This window comes from Lynx canadensis, chromosome A2, assembly GCF_007474595.2.
Source record: "Lynx canadensis isolate LIC74 chromosome A2, mLynCan4.pri.v2, whole genome shotgun sequence".
Lineage (NCBI taxonomy): Eukaryota > Metazoa > Chordata > Mammalia > Carnivora > Felidae > Lynx > Lynx canadensis.
In genome coordinates this window covers 73763922-73783247 of record NC_044304.2, presented here as the reverse complement: position 1 = coordinate 73783247, position 19326 = coordinate 73763922, and the positions used below count along the sequence as shown (strand labels likewise).

Genomic DNA, 19326 nt, shown 5'->3' with positions numbered 1-19326 from the left:
TGAGAGAGCTGGACTTACCAGAACCCGAAGCTTCTCCAGAGAGTTTACAGTCTCTATTAACCACCACCTGTTTGCCTTCCAATCACTATCACTAAACAAATAAATTTGCCAGGACACGATACATCTTTTTAAATTCGAATATAAATACCGGGCTACATCCTTCATCTGTGTGCTTATCTAGGTTATAATCTTGTGTGAAGAGGATGCAGGCGTGGAGACCAGAGTCCTCATCGCTAACTTGGAAAGCTGGCCACCCCTCGGCACCCCCGTTTCCTACTCTACAAAGCTGAGGGCCTCGCAAGCACTCTGGCCGCCTCACAGGGGCCACACATAAGAAGCACACCCATGTTTCACAAGTGTGTATGTGATTCCCCAGCCCCCAGAAGCTGTTCCAAACACAACGTTTTTATTTGTTTCTAAAGCTTTACGAATGGGGGGAGACAATGCAGGTTAAATGGAAGGAAGATGCACGAAGTTTCTCTCTTCTACCTCTTATCCTACCCAGAAAAAAAAAAAAAAAACCCATATGAAATTACTAGCCTAACACAGAGTTGGAGCCATGTGCCCCTGCAAAGGCAGCTGGTGTGTGTAAAGTCATTTCTTAATGACACGGATCTAGCAGAGGGTGCCACAGTGGGGTGAGGGCCTGGAGACTCTTACCTTCTGGCTGCTGTAGGAGCTGCAGAAAAGAATTGGTAATCTCCAAAAAGAAATAAAAAGTTATAAAAATAAAGTTACCGTTGCAAGAGGGCCGAATGAAACATCTTAGGTAAACAGGCCTTTGAGTCTGGACAACAAGGACATGTCCGAGAGGAATGACCAACTCCACGATGCTACGCAGACCTGCTCCCCAACACGCAGGATTGCTATTACCCTCCTGCCCGCCCCCGCCACACACACACACACACACACACACACACACACGTGCACACACTCACTTGTGCTCACACTCATACACACATGCTTGCTCACACTCATGTTCACTTAGCCTCATACTCGCACACATTTGCTCGTACTCACACATCCAAACACACACGTACTCACTCACTCCCGCGTCCCACCCCTGCTTCCAACAGACCTGAGCAGGACAGACATCACACCAAGCCACGTTCAAAACAGTTTCAAAACCAAGTTCCAGACTCTTCCCTTGGAGTCGCTTGACATGGCTACATAAAACATCTTCTGTGCTATGGAAGTGCCTGGAGAGACCAGAGCCTTCACATTTGGGCAATAGGTACAGTGTCAGATAAAACAACAACAACAATCCAGATGGTTCAGCTAATAGAGTCACAGCAGTAAGCCCTATATCCTACCAGGGGCACCACGGTTACCAAGAGAGAAGTAACAGCCTCAGGGTGAAGCAAGGCTCTGGCTGTTTTCCACTAGGAAAACCTCCGTGGAGCTGAATGTTCTTCACTTCAGAAAATTGCTCAACAAAACAAGTGAAGACGGGAGAGGAACAGAGGTGGGGAAGGGGAGCTGCTGGCCACAGAAAGGGTTAGAAAATCATCAAAGACAGCTGACACACAGAGGTAGAGACACGGAAGCCATTTATCTGCCTAGTAAGGAGGGACACCCATTACCCATCCATACCCAGTACTGCTGGAGGATGTGCCAACATTTTCTAGAGTTACAAAAGTAAAATTTCTGTAACTTTCATACTGTCTATCACGGCGGAAACTGGAAAGCTTGTGTGACGTCATACATCTTCACTTACTTTTTATTTTTTTTTATTTTTTTTTAACGTTTATTTATTTTTGAGACAGAGAGAGACAGAGCATGAACGGGGGAGGGGGAGAGAGAGAGGGAGACACAGAATCAGAAGTAGGCTCCAGGCTCTGAGCCATCAGCCCAGAGCCTGACGCGGGGCTCAAACTCACGGACCGCGAGATCGTGACCTGGGCTGAAGTCGGACGTCTAACCGACTGAGCCACCCAGCCGCCCCTTCACTTACTTTTTAATTGAGGTATAGTTATAATAGGAAGTTAATTCACAAGTAGTATAGATGGGACAGGATTCTCAAAAGGAGGAACAGGAATTAATAGTTAAGTCTCTCTTGCCACAGAGGTGTGAATGAATAGTGATGCATGCATCTTGCATGCCGACGTCACGCCTCACTTTACATTATTTTCCCTACCCTCGTTTCCTAAGCCCTGATCCTAATGGCTTTTCTAACACTGTATTTTGTATTTATTGTTGCTGGCCACATTTAAATTATTCTTAAAGGCTTGAACCATATTGCCTATACTTATTTGTGGCTTAAAACAGAATGCTCAATCCCTTCTGGTTAACCTTGGTTATATTCCAGAAGGGTACGGTGAGTGTCCATTCATGACACCACTAAGTCTGCTGCCAGAGGAAATATGACAGTGTTTCTCAAAGGACAGGTCCTGGACCAGCAGCCTGGGCGTCACCTGAGAACTTAACACAGATGCAAATTCTCAGCTGCCCCCTGCCCAGACCTAGTTCTTTGGTTTTCTATCTCTGCATAACAAATTACCACCAATGAAGCAGTTTCAAACCACACATGTGTGTTATCTCAGTTTTTTGTGGATTAGGAGGTAGGGTTACCTGGGTCCCCCGGTTCAGGGTCTCACCAGGCTAAAATCGAGGTGTTGTGAGGGGCTGTGATCTTACCTGAAGCTTGGAGTCCTTTTCCAAGTTCACTGATTGTTGGGAAGATTCAGTTCCTTGCCTTCTTGCTGGCCATCAGCTGGGGGCCATTCCAACTCGTAGAAGCTGTCTGCTATTCCCTGCCAGGCAGCCTTTTCCAGACACAGCAGTTTGCCTCCTCAAGGCAGCAGGAGATCTCCCTAGCTTTGAATCTCTCCAGTCTGCTGAGACAAAGTCATGGATAAGGTAATATCATGATGAGTGTCTCACCACCTTTGCCATATAACATAACCTAGTCAAGGGAGTGACATCTCACTATACTCACAGGCCCTGCCTAGACTGAAGGGCAGGGGTTTACACATGGGGTGCAAGCTGGAGGGCCCTCTCAGAACTCTACCTGCCTCACCATGGAATCAGAATCACCAATCTGAGATCCCAGATGGTTTCCCCATGCCTCCCCACTCTTCAGCATAAATTGAGAAATTTAAGGATTTGTGTCAAATGAATGCCTATTTAGTCCTTCAAAAGAAGCTTTCCTCCACGAAAATATTCAGCTACCTTGAGTTTCTCAGGTACATCCCACTCTACGTAGGAAATCAGACTCTTCATCCTGATGGCTGAAAGACCAGATCAATCAAGGGGTTAATTATACAGATCACTTTCCTGGCTCCTGTAGGCATAAAGGTTATAGATGGCCCCATATTTATGTAGCCATTGTTAAAAATTCAACGGCAGCATTTATTTCAATGAACTCCTTTGGCTATGTGTTCAACAAATGAACTAAGGGACTACATAAAACATTATCCTTATTAGTTCAAATTTTCTGACTCCTTAAAAGCTTCCCGTGACTGAAGGAAAAATGCATCTGTCATACATCCCCTGCGATTACAAATACATTCATTAAAATACAAATAGCACAATAGGGCACCTGGGTGGCTCGGTTGGTTAAGCGTCCAACTCTTTTTCTTTTTTAATTTTTGTTCATTTTTGAAAGACAGAGTATGAGTGGAGGAGGAGCAGAGAGAGAGGGAAACACAGAATCCAAAGCAGGCTCCAGGCTGTGAGCTGTCAGCACAGAGCCCAACGCGGGGCTTGAACCCACAAACTCTGAGATCATGACCAGAGCCAAAGTTGGACGCTTAACCGACTGAGCCACCCAGGCACCCCAAGCATCCAACTCTTGATTTCGGCTCAGGTCATGATCTCACAGTTTACGGATTCCAGCGCCACGTCGGGCTCTGTGCTGACAGCTCAGAACTTGGAGCCTGCTTCGGATTCTGTGTCTCCCTCTCTCTCTGCCCCTCCCCGCTCATGCTCTGTCTCTCTCTCCCTCTCCAAAATAGATAAAACATTAAAACAAAATATGAACAGGGTGACAGTAAGTGAGCACTGGTGTTTGCACACACAGGCGCATTGAATATGGAGATTTTTTTAAAGATTTTTTTAATGTTTATTTATTTATATTTAGAGAGAGAGAGAGAGAGGCAAGCAGGGGAGGGGCAGAGAGACAGGGAGAGAGAGAATCCCAAGCAGGCTCCATGCACTGTCAGCACAGAGCCTGATGTGCGGCTCAATCTCACCAAATGTGAGATCAAGACCTGAGCTGAAACCAAGAGTCAGATGCTTAATGACTGAGCCACCCCAGGCGCCCCGAATGTGGACACTTGTTTAATAACACATTATGTTTAAGACTTTACAGGTTTTTTTTAAATGTTTATTTATTTATTCTGAGGAAGAGAGAGAGAGTGAGCAGGGGAGGGGCAGAGAGAGAGGGAGAGAATCCCAAGTAGGCTCTGCACTGACAGCACGGAGCCTGATGCTGGGCCTGAACCCACCAACTGTGAGATCATGACCTGAGCCAAAACCAAGAGTCGGACCCTTAAACTACTGAGCCACCCAGGCGCCCTAAGACTTTATAGTTATTAACAGACCCGGATGGTGTATACAAACTATCAAAATGCCCCTTAGATGGTAATCAATGTCTTAAACGTTTTCTGAGAACCTTCTAATCCTGAGCGCACACTGCTGCTGGGCACTGTCTGCGGAGAGGAGCTGGGGCCTCTGCCCTTTTGGAGTCCGAGTGGACAGGAAGGAGGCTGATGTTCCTGGGAGTCGTCGATAAGTCGCTGCCCAATTTCCAGCCCCAAATTTCGTCCCAGACCCAGGTGGTTTCGTAGTACAACACTAATCCACATTAGTTTCATACTAATTCATATTCGATGCCACATCTTTCCCACAATCTCCTCAGGGAAGAGAGCTCAGAGTTTACTGACAGACAAGGAAGTCATCTCTGAAAGGAGAATAAAAGATGCTCTTTTCAACACCGTCTGCAGTGGCTTCGCCCAGACACCACACAAGCCTGGGTGGCAGCATCTTTCCCAGCTGACCGGGTGGCGTGCCTGTGCCCACGCCATGGTTATTGAGCCGCGTGCACTTAGAGAAGGTGGCTGGTGGTACCCACCTCTGGAGAACGCACACAGGGTGCTGTCACTGCCCTGTCGCCTGGTATAATGGCATCTCTTTGTAATCACCAGATAGTAAGTTGTGTCAACAGAAGCCATTGTGCAAAAGAGTGAAAGGGCTCACTCTACTAAAAATAACAGCCTGAGGCATCACCAGGAGAGAAGTGTCTCTGCCTATTGTCCCGATGGTTAGGATAGGGTCCCTCCTCCCCTCCCCTAGCCCCCCCCCCCCCGTCCTACTGTTTGTCCTCGAAAATTCACTCTGAGAGGAGACCCACAGGCTCCTGTCTATAAGGCCTGGAGAGACGGGGACTCTTGTGGGGAGCAGAAGCACCGAACAACACCAGCCCCAGTGAGGTGGGGTTACACGAGCCAAACAGAGAATGGAACATCTTCCTCTTTATCAGAAAGGGAAGTACCAGTACGGACTAGGGAAGGGGAATCCTTACACTCATTTTGTCCATGAGATATCGATACCCACAGAGATTGCACCACAGCAAATCATTCGTGCCAAGAATCATACTTTGGTTTCCAAATACTGAGTTCATTTTTCTTTTTTTTTCTTTAAGTACATTTATTTATTTTGACAGAGAGAGACTACGAGCAAGAGAGGGGGAGAAAAAGAGAATCCCAAGCAGGCTCTGCATGGTCAGTGCGGAGCCCAACGCGGGGCTCCAACTCACGAACCATGAGATCATGACTGGATCTGAAATCAAGAGGCAGATGCTTAACCAACTGAGTCACCCAGGTGCCCCCTCAGTTTGTTTTTCTATATGATTTTCCCATCTTAAATCTTATCATAGTAACTAAACTTAGTGTGGTAATCATTTTGTTATACATGCATATATCAAATCATTGTGTTGTACACCTTAAGCTTATACAATGCCATCTGTTAATTAAACTAATGGGGCGGAACTCTCTTAGACTTCAGCGTACCTGAGCACATGTTTATAGAATCCTTTTGAGGCCTTGAGTGAAAGATACCACAGAAGTGTGAAGTAATATATGTTTTCCTATAGGAGCACCTGGGTGGCTTAGTTGAGCATCCGACTTCAGCTCAGGTCATGGTCTCACGGTTCATGAGTTCAAGTCCCACATGGGGCTCGCTGCTGTCAGCACGGAGCCCACTTTGGATCCTCTCTGCCACTCCCTTGCTCATGCTCTCTCTTTCTCTCTCAAATATACATAAAACATTTTTTAAAAATATGTTTTCCTATAGAATCATTGGTTGTCGTTAGGAAGAGAAGTTTATCTTAATCCTATTTCTTACCTTAGAATCAACTCCTGAAAAAGCTAATAATATTCCTTCTCTGGTCCTACTGCTTCCAGAGGCTGAATTCAATTAGCAGCAAAATGTCTAAGTCATGGTTCCAAAGAATGCTGAGATAAATGGAACCAATACAGAAGATCCAGGAGAAAACGCTGTTCTTTGTTGGCCAAGGAATGAGCTGCTGTCGGGGTTATACTAAGCAAAAAAATTAAAATTAAATTAAAGGGGCACCTGGGTGGCTCAGTTTGTTAAGCGTCGGACTCCGGCTCAGGTCATGATCTCACAGCTCGTGAGTTCGAGCCCTGCGTCGGGCTCTCTGCTGACAGCTCAGAGCCTGGAGCTTCCTTCCTCTCTCTCTGCCCCTCCCACACTTGTGTGTGCTCTCTCACTCTCTCTCTCTCTCTCTCTGTCTCTCTCTCTCAAAAATAAATAAACATTTTTAAAAATTGAAAAAATAAAATTAAGTTAAAGATGCCGAGACAGGGCATCCCTTCCCACCACCTTCCCCTCTCCCTTGTCTCACAGAGGACCTTGAAACAAGGAGGAAGTGTGGTAGGGAGAGAAGAATAAGTCATTTCAAGTCAACAACTCTGCTCCTGGTGCTACTGTATTCAGGGTTCACCCCATGTGGGAGGTTCGATGCTCAGCCTCCCTCCTGAGAGCCAGAGAATAGCCTGAGCAGAAAATGACAGCATCTGCACACCGTATGTGGATACCAGGCCAGATAGGGCCAGACAAGCTGGTGAATTACTTGGTTCAAAAGTAATGTGCAAAGTAATGTCCCTTGGTGACACGCACATTCCTTTAAGGAAGTGCCTGCCCATAACCACGCCGCAAGGATGCACGTTAACCAAGCCATCAGCAACATGTTTCTCTCTGGGTCTGCGCTTTTTGTGGACTAGACTTCAGAAAAGACAGCACTGATGGTGGAGATGTCAGATTTCCCTCCTTCCCCATCTCACCCCCAAAGTCACTTCCCACAGACCCTCCAGGACCTCCCAGGGCACCTTCTTTCTGTGCACCTGACTCCTTCCAGAATATTTGTCATTCTTTAACCTGGTAGCCTCTGTTTTTCAGGCTGCTGGCATTTCCATTTCCTTGTAGCACAGCTTTTTTACTTCACCGCCTGCTCTTCTCCTTTCTGGCCCCTCAAAAGCTCAATGGAAGGCACTTACTCCCATTTTTAAATCTACAGTCTCTGTTCTGAGATTTTATTTTCCTGGTAACGGCCCTAGCAAAAAACACTTCTGAGCACGTTGGGGACTCCTAGGAAAGGAGGGTTGCATGAAATAATAAAGCCCGAGCTGGTGGGAATTCTGATCCCGGTCACCCTGCCATGTGTGGGCTCGGAGAGATGAAACTGCTTTTGCCTAGTCTGCTCCCGGGGGAAGGAGTTTCAGGGGACCTTATCTTCTTCTCTTGCTACCCTTGCCCAATCAACATTCCTGGGTACCTCCAATGGTGACAGCAGGACTGAAGCCACTCCAAAAAGCAATTTCATGTGAGATTTGTTTTCATTTTCCTTTAGAAAAACTGTGAATATTTTTTGCCACTGGAGACCTCAGGAAAGCTACCATGTGCTCCGTAGCTTTAGGGAGCGTCAACTCTCCACGGAAGGGACCTAGACAATGTGATGGGGGGCAATCCTTAGCGTCAGCTGGTAACGGGACACAGTAGGGGCAACGCTTGCCCTTCTTTCCATTAACCCACCGGTTAAACGAAGAGCATGGCCCTGGTCTCAGTCCCAGGTAAGAGCGCGGAGTAGTTCCAAGTTCAGTCCTCTAGCGCCACCTGGTGTTAACTTCTCTAATCACTCTTTATCCAATTCAACGAAAAATCCCTTTATAAATTTCTTTTTAAAAGTGCTAACTTCACAAAAGTCTGATGAACACAGCGCCAAGTTCATGTGTGTGGGTAACGCTCAGAGGAAAGGACGTTAGCATTGCTGTTCACTTGGTGACTCAACAGGGCATGGCACCCGTAACCACTAGAGCAAGCTTGTTTTTCTTGTCATGGCTGTTATACCAAAAGAACTCAAAAGATGTGGGTTTAAGAGAATTTGTAGTGTCTATAATATAGTAGCTCCTGAAAATTATCAATGAATTGCCTTTTATGAGCCACAAATAACAGTTACTTGAAAATCTAATACAGTTTTATTATTAAAGAGATGGTGACTTGAGAAAGTAAAATCCTAAAGGCAAGCTTTCCCTAATTGAATTTTATCCCTAACAAAAGGTCTTTCAAAATATCAAGTTTGTTTCTTTCCTCAGTTGAGAATACCCCTGTAAAATAGGGATGTTAGTAGCCATTCTTCCCTGAGAAAAGACAATAAAGAAGCTCTGATAGTTTCAGAATTACCTCAGGGCCTTGATGTTATCAGTCTGAAAATAAAACATAAACACCTACTCCAAACTCAGGGTGTACCTTCAAGCTGATATACGGGTTTTATCATTGTACGTTTTCCTAAAATTGAGCGCATGCATGGCAAAACGCATATATTAAAGCCAGACTGCCTTACACATGCAAATTTACTTTATAAGTGACTACATGTTTGCAAACTTTTGCATTTAACCCGCCCCCAAGGACTCAAGGTCTGAAAGAAATTAATGAGGGCTCTGTCTATTTCATAATGAGAAATACATCATCTGAAAAAAAGTCCTCTAGGGGTATATTGTTCTGTACTGGAGGGGGCAAGCTAAGAAGTAATCGTCTAAACAAGAATGAATGTAATCCAAACAACTTTGGAGCACTTCCTGCCTGCCAGCACTGTTCTCGGTGTTTAACATGTGTCTCCCACGTAATCTTCCCCAAACCTGATGAGATGGATTCTTGTGATTCTTTGTCACAAATTAGCTCTTACACAATTGATGATAGAGAGTGGGGTTTGTAACACATGATGCCAGCCCACGCCTGATTCTTCCCAGCACGCCAATACCTTAAAGTGATCAGAGACAAACGTTCTCACAGTCAAAGAGGAGGCTTAGCAATAAATAGAGACTTTGAAAAAAAGGGGAGGAAGTATCAAACTGCCATTCTTTACTGCAAGTGAAGCCTGGTTTCCAGGCTTCAGAACCACTAGGTTTTCCACCATGTTGATCCGTTTGGGAATCATGCTAGTACTTTCATTATGATTGGTACTCTTTCATTTGCACTCTGATTACAGAATCCCGTAGGTTTTATTTGGGATGCCCATCAGCCCTGTTACTTTTAGTGCATGATTTTGCAAAACGTGGGTTTTTTAGGAATGCGTGAATGGCATACATCATCATTCCTATTTTACAGCTAAGAGAACTGAGGCATCAAGCATTGAACTAACAGTCTTTCCAAAATCACACAGCAATTACACGATGAAGCCACAGTTGACACCCACTTTGACTGCAGATTCTTATTTTCTAGCCCCTAAATGTGAAATTTTGAATGAATATTAACATATGTGGTAGTTTTTAAATATGTCCACAGGTTCATTTATTCTCCTCTCTTCAAAAGGTAGAACGTGGTCCCCACTACTCCCTTGAGTGTGGGCCGGACTTCACTCATTCTACCCAGTAAAATATGGCAGAAGGGGGGTGTGCGGCTACCTGGAAGACAGTGTGCTTGGACTACGTTAAAGTTCAAAGTTTTCTTGCTGTAACCAATACCATTAAGAATGTGAATAGGATATATGAGGACTTTAAGAGACAAAACAGATGAACGTAAGGGAAGGGAAGCAAAAAGAATATAAAAACAGGGAGGGGGACAAAACATAAGAGACTCTTAAACATGGAGAACGAACAGAGGGTTGCTGGAAGGGTGGTAGGAGCGGGGGTGGGCTAAATGGGTAAGGGGCATTAGGAATCTACTCCTGAAATCACTGTTGCATGATATGCCAACTAACTAGGATGTAGATTTAAAAATTAACTAATTAATTTAAAAAATAAAAAATAAATTTTATCCATTTAAAAAAAGAGAATGTGAACAGGATAAAATATTTGCAATTCATATATCTGATAAGGAACTTGTATCCAAGATATATAATTATTTAAAAAAAATTCATACAACTCAATAACAAAAAGAACAGGCCAAATTTATAAATGGGCAAAGAATTTGAGGATACATTTCTCAAGAGAAATGGCCCATACACACATTAAAAGTTAGTTGTTTAACGTCATTAATCGTGAGAGAAATGTAAATCAAAACCACTGGTTCATGCCCATAGGATGGCTATACTGAAAACCACAGCTCATAAGTATTGGTCAAGGGTATGAAAAATTGGAACCCTCATACACTGCTGATGGGAATATAAAATGGTGCAGCCACTTTGGAAAACAGGCAGTTCCCCAAAATGTTAAACATAGAGTTACCATATGACCCAGCAATTCCTCCCCCATATATATACCCAAGAGAAGTGAAAATAAATGTCTGCAACAAAAAGATGTACATAAATGTTCCCAGCAGCATAAGCCTTTTAGCCCCAAAGTACAAACAACCCAATGTCCATCATCTGATGCATGGATAAACCAAATGTTATGCATTTAATGAATATTATTCAGCAGTAAAAAGAAAATACTTATCAGAGGAGGACTAAATAAAGGAAAAGTTCTGCAAAATCCAAGGGAAGAGGGCTCCAGAGACATTGGGTTTTGTATTGCCTAAGCCAACTGGGGCTTCTTTGTCACGGATCTGGAATAATGGATGTAAAAGGCAGCACTACCCTCTGACCAGGGAAACCGAGTCACAGGCCTCACTCGCTTGGTGTCAGATGAGTTCCAAGACAAGGAACTAACTTCGCCCTTGCAGAACTGGGAGTCTGTGAGCTCTCCCTGGACCAAAGTGGCTACTGTTCTGACATGGGCATCCTTCACCGGGGCCACTCTCTGAGCACAGGGTCTGACACTGACCCAGAGGAAGGGATGTCTCCAGAGGGGAAAAAATCCAGATGTGGTTTCAGCCTGTCCAGTCATGAGAACTCAGCCCTTACCTTGACTGATTCTGACAACAAAAATAAGTCAGATATGGGGTACCTGGGTGGTTCAGTCAGCTAAGCATCCAACACTTGATTTCGACTCAGGTCATGATCTCACAGTTTGTGGGATGGAGTCTGACATCAGGCTCTGCACTGATAGCACAGAGCCTCATTGGGATTCTCTCTCTCTCTCTCTCTCTCTCTCTCTCTGGCTCTCTTTCTGTCTCTCAAAATAAATAAATAAACATTTTTTAAAAATACATCAGATGAGAACAGTAGACCTGCTTCTTAAATACCTCTTAATGTTCTGGGTACTGCACAATGTGGGGTTCCAGATGTTTTTGCTTTTTAATAAAGAGGCATATAAAAAAAGAGATAGAGAAAATATTAAGAAAATGCTATAACATGGATGACCCTTGAAAACATTGTCACAAGTGAAAGAGGTCAGACACAAAAGGCCACATATTGTATGATTCCATTTATACAAAATGTCCCAACAGGCAAGTTTATAGAGACCAAAGGGTGATAGTGGTGGCCAGGGAAGTGGGAAGAGGAGAGAATGGGGAGTGACTGCTTTCTGTTTGGAGAACTGAAAAGTTCTGGAACCAGGTAGTAGTGACTGCGAATATTCTAAAACACTGAATTGTATACTTTAAATGGGTGAGTTGTATGGTAGGTGAATAATATCTCAAAAAGCTATCTTTTTAAAAAGGATGGATGTAAAAGGCAACACTACAGTCTGACCAGGAAAACTGGGTCACAGACCTCATTCGCTGGAAGTCAGATGAGTTCCAAGACAAGGAACTAACTTCACCCACAATAACAATGTGATGTCTGCCCTGCTCCTGCTCTCTTTCCTATGCATAGTGTGACATCACTCTCTCCTTCCCCTGTGGGGAAGCCTGCTGCCATGTTGGAAAAAGTCCACATGGCAGGAACCAAGGCCTCTAGTTGATAGCCATGGGAGTTGTCTTGAAAGCAGATCTTTCCATCTGAGCCAGGCCTTCAGGTGACTGAAGCCCTGATTGAGATCTTGACTGTAATCTTATGAGATACCCTGAGCCTGAACCAGCAGCTGAGACATTCCTAGGGGCCCCCGCCCTTCACACCACGTGAGATGATAAATTAAGTTTGTTGCTGTAGGCTGCTAAGTTTTGGGGTAATTTGTTACACAACAGTAGACGCACAGGCTTACCCCCAATTTTATCGCACTTCACAGATTGTGCTTCACAGATACCATGTTTTTTATGATGAAAGTTTCTGGCGACCCTACATGAAGCAAATATGTCAGCACCCTTTTTCCAACAACGTTTGCTCACTTTGTCTCTATGTCACATTTTGGTAATTCTCGTAGTATTTCAGACTTTTTAATTATTATTACTTATTATATTTCTGATGGTGATCTGTGATCACATTACAACTTGCTGAAAGCTCAGATGGTGGCTAGTATTTTTCAGCAATAAAGTATTTTTTTAATGTTTACTTATTTTTTGAGAGAGAGAAAGAGAACATGGGTGAGGGGCAGAGAGAGGGAGACAGAGGATGTGAACCGGGCTCTGCACTGACAGCAAGGACCCTGATGCAGGGCTCGAACTCACGAACTGTGGGATCATGACCTAAGCCAAAGTCGGACACTCAACCAACTGAGCCACCCAGGTGCCCCAGCAATGAAGTATTTTTAATTGAGGTATGTACATTGTTCTTTTAGACACAATGCTAGGATTGCACACTTAAGTGACTGCAGTGTAGTGCACACCTAACTTTTATACGCACTGGGAAACCAAAAAGTTCATTTGACTTGCTCTATGGCAATAATCACTTTATTGCAGTGGTCTGGAACTGAACCCACAGAATCTCCAAAGGATGACTGTGTTCTTAAGTGAAAAAAGCAAGTAGCACAACATCACGTGCACTATGATTCCTTTTCTTGTTTAAAATATATCTATGCAGGGGCGCCTGGGCGGCTCAGTCGGTTAAGCGTCCGACTTCGGCTCAGGTCATGATCTCGCGGTCCGTGAGTTCGAGCCCCGCATCGGGGTCTGGGCTGACAGCTCAGAGCCTGGAGCCTGTTTCAGATTCTGTGTCTCCCTCTCTCTCTGACCCTCCCCCGTTCATGCTCTGTCTCTCCCTGTCTCAAAAATAAATAAACATTAAAAAAATATATATATATATATATATATATGCATATGTAGGAAAAAAATCACAGGCAATCACTACCTCTAGGTCGACAGGATTATTTGTATTTTTTTCCTTTTAACTTCTCTTTATTTTCCAACTTTCCATAATGAATCTTTTGTGAGAAAAAGCAATTGATGTTACTTTTAATTTTTTTTTAGATTAAATGGAGGGCAGGGTGGGGAAAGAGACTTTTTTCCTGAAGTAGAGTTGACACACAGGGTAACATTCATTTCAGGTGTATGACAGTGAGTCCACTACTCTGTACCTTATGTTATGCTCACTATAAGCATAGCACCTTCTGTCACCACACAACACTATTACAGCACCATTTTCTATGCTCCCTATGCTGCACTTCTCATGACTTATTCATTCCATGACAGGAAGCCTGTACCTCCCACACCCTTTCACCCACTTTGCCCATCCTCTCACCTCCAGCAACCACCAGTTTGTTCTCTGTATTTATGGGTCTGTTTCTTTTTGTTTGTCCATTTGTTTTGTTTTTTAGATTCCACATATGAGCGAAATCATACGGTATTTGTCTTTCTCTGTCTGACTTATTTCACCGGCCCTCTAGGTCAGCCATGTTGCCCCAGATGGCAAGATGTCCTTCCTTTCACGGCTAAACAATATTCCATTGTGGGGACAGACTTTGACAATAACTCAGGCGGGAGATGAGGACTTGGGCCAAAGCAATACTGGTGTGCAACAAAGAAAGTACAAGCGATGTTTTGAAAGAGGAGAGAAGGTCATGAACGACCTAAGTCAGGTGATGAAAGGACAAGGGGAAATCAGGTCTATACAGATTAAGTCACCCTGTGTTGTGATTTACAATCTTAGGAACACTTGTCATCACCTAGGGCTGGAGGAAGGCTGTGACTTTGAATGTACTCCATCTGTGGCATCGCTACTGTTTATTAAAGATTTTCTTAACAATTTTTTAAGTATTCATTTATTATTTTTGAGAGAGAGTGCAAGCAGGGGAGGGGGCGGAGAGAGTGGGAGACAGAGAATCTGCAGTGGCTCTGTGCTGACAGCGTAGAGCCCAATGCGGGGCTGGAACTCATGAACTGTGAAGTCACATCCTGAATGCAAGTCCCACACTCAACCGACAGAGCCACCCAGGCGCCCCTTAAACATTTCCTAGGTGCCGGCAGTGAGCTCCACACTCAAGTATAATTCTTGGTTATTCCTCACAACTTTTCCTGTAAGTATTCTTTCCACGTTTTAGAGTAGAGAGGAGGAAACTGTGTTCAGAGAGGTGAAGTGACTTGTTCAAAGCGGCACAGCTACTTACTTGCAGAGTATGGCCTGAGTCTGGCAAAGGCAGCAGACTGTCCCTCCAGCATCTCCCAGGGAAGAGCTGTGCTGAAGGCAGCGTGATGCTTCTCTGTGCCCCAGAAATTTGGGGGAGCTGGAAGGAGCCAGCCACGAGTTCTGCTGCTAACAGTGCCACTGTCTTCTGGAAAGGGCTTTCTGTCACCAACTGGAACTATTGCAGCATCAATAACCCAAAGCCACGGGCACTGGCAGGCTGTAAATAATTTAAAAGTATAAACTAGGTCCATCCCTATTACTGGGAACCAGTTAGACTCTAATTCCTCTTCTATTTGTTAAAATGGATGGGGCGCCTGGGTGGCTCAGTCGGTTGGGCGTCTGACTTCAGCTCAGATCATGATCTTGCGGTTCGTGAGTTTGAGCCCCACGTCGGGCTCTGTGCTGACAGCTCAGAGCCTGGAGCCTGCTTCGGATTCTGTGTCTTCCTCTCTCTCTGACCCTCCCCCGTTCACATTCTGTCTCTGTCTCAAAAATAAATAAACGTTTAAAAATAAATAAATAAATAAATAAATAAATAAATAAATAAAATGGAGCCACATGTTTAAATAAACTATGACTAACAAGAATAGAAAGAATAGCTCAGGTAAACATTTTGTTAAGTTTTAAAACCACTCTCACATCGTGGCCACCGAGGTTCAAGCCCAGGGGTGGGGGGTTGTGGGTCTGGTGCGGGTTTGCCACACTGGTGTTTTTCTCCACTGCTGCTCACATGAAGGAAGCCGGCAATTGTTCAGTGACAGGAAACAAGGAAACAACAGTGCTTCTAAACAGCAGACTCTGGAATCCAGTCTGCGGGAATATTCCACAGAAGAATAGGAGCCTCACCAAGTGGTAGGAACACGTTAAATAAATAATGGTTTCCAGAAACAGGAGACCAAGAAACAGACGTTTCTCAGGCTCTTGGAGATGTTTACGGGAATATGAGTAGAAGAGAAATAGAGATGCTTTCTACCATGCTTCCCTTATTATGGATGAAAAGCCAAGAAGAAAATGACAGGGAAGACGAGAAATGAGAAGGATCTTGAAAGAGCCCTGGGGAAGGGACGTGCGGGGAGAGGGCCCCGGCTGGGGTGCAGCCCCCAGGAAGCGAGAACAAAGATGAAGGAAGGAAGTAAAGAAAAGGAGGGGGGTAAGCGAGGAGGAGGATGAGAGTCCCTGAGCTCGCACCAGGACCCCAGAGAGCCCTTCACACCCGAAGAAAGAGGGACTTTCTCCAAGAAGCCTTTATTTACACTTTCCCCTTAGATCCACATTTCCCTCAGGGAATTTCTGAGAAGGGGGAAAAAGCCTCCGGTTGTCAGCAAACACCAGGAGTTTTGAGAAGGATGCTCTTAATTAGAGTGAACAGCAAGTCTTGCGCTATGGGCCGGCTTCTCCCTGTGATTCTACACCCACACTCACACACTCACACCTCTCCTTTGGGCACCCCCAACCCACGCTGTCAGGGTCTTCCCGCTCTGCTCTGTGCTTTGTCCCACAGTAGACCGACCACCTGGGGCCTTACCTTCCTCGGGAGCCGTGCCCAGCGCCTTGGGATTCCAATACCGCTCCCTCCAGAAAATGTGTTCGCCCCGTGTACTCTCCTAGAGAAGCAGTTTAAGATTTGACTTAAACTTATTTACTTACTTAGCCTAAGTAACCTAAACTTACTTAAAATCCAAAAGAAAAATCGAGTTGATTATATATCACATTTCAAAAGAAAACTTGTGGGGCACCTGGGGGGTTCAGTCGGTTAAGCGTCTGACTCTTGATTTCAGCTCAGGTCATGATCTCCTGGTTCGTGAGACTGAGCCCTGAATCCCCACATAGTGCTGAGAGCACAGAGCCTTCCTGGGATTTTCTCTCTCTCTCTGCCCCTCCCCCCCTCTCAAAATAAACTTTTTTTTTTTTTAAAGAAAACTAGAGGAAAGAAAGAAGAACAGAAGAAGGGAAAGAGGGAGAGAAATATATAAACCTTGCTAAGAGCCTGCAGGATGCAGATACTATGCTAAGTGTCTTAACCCATTTGGGCTGCTGTAACAAATACCATAGATTGGGTAGCTTGTAGACAAGCGAAATTTATTTCTTACAGTTTGGGAGGCTGGGAAGGGGTGAGAGAACTCCCTGGGGCCCCTTTCATAGGGGCATTAATCCCATCCATGAGGGCTCCAGCCTCATAACCTAATGACCTCCCAAGGCCCCACCTCCTAATGTCCATCACCTTAGGGGTTAGGGTTTCAACATAGGAATTGTGTGGGGACACAAACGTTCAGACCATTGCACTAAGTATTCTACATTTGTCCCCTCATGTATTCCTCAGAATAATATAAGGAGGTCTTTTTTGAAGATAAGGAAACATTAGATCATATCCAAAAGCCACAGTTAACTCAGAACCAGATTCGAATCAGATATTCCAGGCTCTGAGTATGAAATTGAGAAATGTGTGTGATGGAAGAGAGGTTCCTAAATGGAAACCTTACTGAGCACAGCGCCCCCTGGGGGCAGTTAGAGGAGTATGTGGCCACTCTGGCCTCTCACTGAAGAACAAGCTCCCAACTTCAGCCATGTTTGATTTTGCCTCATTCACAGACTCCATTTTGTTCCCTATTCTTGTTTGACTTCTTTCCTTATGTTTGTACGCTAACCAGTCCTATTTCGCGTATTCTTCAAAGGCTTCGCAAATCTCTGCAAAAAAAGAAATAATAAAAATTTGTTTAAAAAACTCCCTTTAAAAAACATAAACTAATTAAAAAGAAATGTACTGACAATGTAGAGTCCAAATTCCCCTGGACCAGGGTGGCCCAATTGCAATGACAGTGGATGGAGTACGCAGTTGATGGGTCTGAGTTGTGAGAGGTACCTAAGCCTGGCTCCATTTCTCCAAATCAAACTTGATCGGCCATTGGTTTCCTGAATGAGTATGGCCAGATGGTCAGTTGTTACTCTGCAAAGTGTGATAATAGCACTCCCCACAAGGTGTTCTAGAAAAGTTTTGAAGTGCTTGGGTGAAAAGAACCATAATATAATTTTTTTTTTTTTTTTTTTTTGGAGTGGAGGGGATGTCAATACCCTTTTTTCATCACACCCTTTTTTCAGTTACCTTTTAAGAGCAGCTGATGTGTGTTGTAATCCAAAGCTGCTGACTCGGAATGAAAAATTGGTCACTGAAAGTACTTCAAGGTTTTTTTAAAAACAGCTAAAAGAGCCCATCCAAGAGCTTGCTTCTGAGTCCCAGGGAGGCCCCCAGATTTTCTCTTGCAGGAGAGATCTTCCTCACTGCACCCTAGCAGTAAGGCTGTCTGAGCATGAACAGGCCTGGAGCAGTGGAATAGACCTGGGTTCAAGTCCTGACTCCACCACTAACCAGCTACCTGATCTTGGGCAAATTATTTTCACACCCTGTCCTCTGTTTCCTTATCTACGATGGAAATAATAACAGTTACCCCCGCCCCCCAGACTTTGTCACTAGGATTAAACCAGATAATATCTATATCTAGATATCATGTGCCCAGTAAATGTGAGTTGCTGCTCTCAACAGGATGAGCAGCAACTGGGGTATCATCTCTCAGGTATTCATCTTGTCTCTTCCACAGGTCCTTTCCCAGAGCAGACACAACCGAGGTTTTGGTGGGGAAGGGGTTCATTTTGGATCTGGTAGAATGTGTTGGGAACTTCATGTTATTGACAGAAAACCTTTCCAAGTCACCTCCTCCTCTAGCCACTGCCAGGGATGTGACATTATTCTCCTTGAAGCCCCTACCAATTACCCCCCAATACTTTTGAGGCACGCTTTATCTTCCTGTCTGCAAGATTCAATCAGGCCGCTGTCCTACATGGAAACTAAGGGCAAGACTCCACACAGCTGGAAGTCCAGAAGCTATGTCATCTCTGTCAGAGAAGACCGGAATTAACCACTTGGAACTTCCTCCTCTGCCTCTGGGTTTCTGCTCTTCAGAGAATGTGGGTCCTTGTTATGGGATTTAGGAGACAGCAGAATTAGGAGGGAAACTGGGGAAAAGATTAATATTTGTACAAGTGTGTGACCATGGCTGCCCTTAGGGTATGTGGGGCCCAGACAAATATATAAACAATTATATATAAGCAATTAGAGTCACCAAAATCTTCATACTAGCACATCTGGTGGCCCAATTTCAGGTGATCCCATGAAAGAAATACAAGTCAGCAGGAGCTATACAATCTCCAGACCACCCTCCTGGAACTAGGTCTGGGTCCTGGTCCCAATCCTGGAACAACGTCACAGGCACAAGGCTCGGATCTTCTGGAGCATACGAGCAGTAGAGGATGGAAGAAAGTCCTAAAGGGGAGAAATAAGCACCAGAGCCCACATGGGTCCTGCTACAGGGTCCAGGAGTCCCACCTGGATGGCACTGCTGACTCCTTCCTATCTCCAGCATTGGACAGGGAATAAGAAAAGTTCAAGGAATGCACTCAAACAGCAGAGTCCTCTGAGGCACAGGGCTGGGCCAGATCTCAGGACAGGACTGCATTTGATACCAGAGCCTCCGCGAAAGTTTTCCTAAGTCAGG

General features: G+C 44.7%; 1 long non-coding RNA gene across 2 annotated transcripts in view; it reads right to left on the bottom strand.

The window, feature by feature from the left end:
• The window catches only part of LOC115508734, a 48616-nt gene that overhangs the window by 15526 nt on the left and 13764 nt on the right, over positions 1-19326 (bottom strand). For both annotated transcript variants that reach the window (XR_003967096.1, XR_003967097.1), the window contains exons 2-3: positions 16305-16383; positions 2638-2834 (exon numbers count right to left, since the gene is read on the bottom strand). This is a non-coding gene — a long non-coding RNA (uncharacterized LOC115508734). The remainder of the gene's footprint in view (positions 1-2637; positions 2835-16304; positions 16384-19326) is intronic.